The sequence below is a fragment of the Myotis davidii genome, unplaced genomic scaffold (genome assembly GCF_000327345.1).
Source record: "Myotis davidii unplaced genomic scaffold, ASM32734v1 scaffold217, whole genome shotgun sequence".
In the NCBI taxonomy this organism is placed as follows: Eukaryota; Metazoa; Chordata; class Mammalia; order Chiroptera; family Vespertilionidae; genus Myotis; species Myotis davidii.
Window position 1 is genome coordinate 433,110 of NW_006290034.1, and position 367 is coordinate 433,476.

At 53.1% G+C, this 367-nt stretch overlaps 1 protein-coding gene across 1 annotated transcript in view; it reads right to left on the minus strand.

The window, feature by feature from the left end:
* Nucleotides 1–367, minus strand: part of CNN3 (calponin 3) — a 12,117-nt gene that overhangs the window by 5,893 nt on the left and 5,857 nt on the right. The window lies entirely within an intron of this gene.

The following is a 367-nucleotide window of genomic DNA, read 5'->3' on the forward strand; positions in this document are numbered from 1 at the left end:
GGGTTAAGGTGACCCAGAGCTGGGTGTGAGGCACATTGGGCAGCTGAGCCACCAGACTAGGCAGGGGCCCAGGAGCAGTTTGAGTCCTGGCTGTGGGTCCCCATGTACAACGGCAGGTCCCCCATCCTGCTGGGCCCCCCATCCTGCCGGCCCCTCCCAAGCAGGGTGTGCTGTGGTGAGGGTTGAGGAGAGAAATGTTGAGGCAGCGACTGACCACAGACCCTGGGGAGGGGTCCTTAACATAACCAGCTGCTGGCTCATGTGAATGTTCAAAAAAAATATTTATTTATAAAAAATACACTGGGATAAGTTTATGCTGAGAAATGCAGCAATAAATACAGTTGAAACAGAGCGAGTCTACACCGAT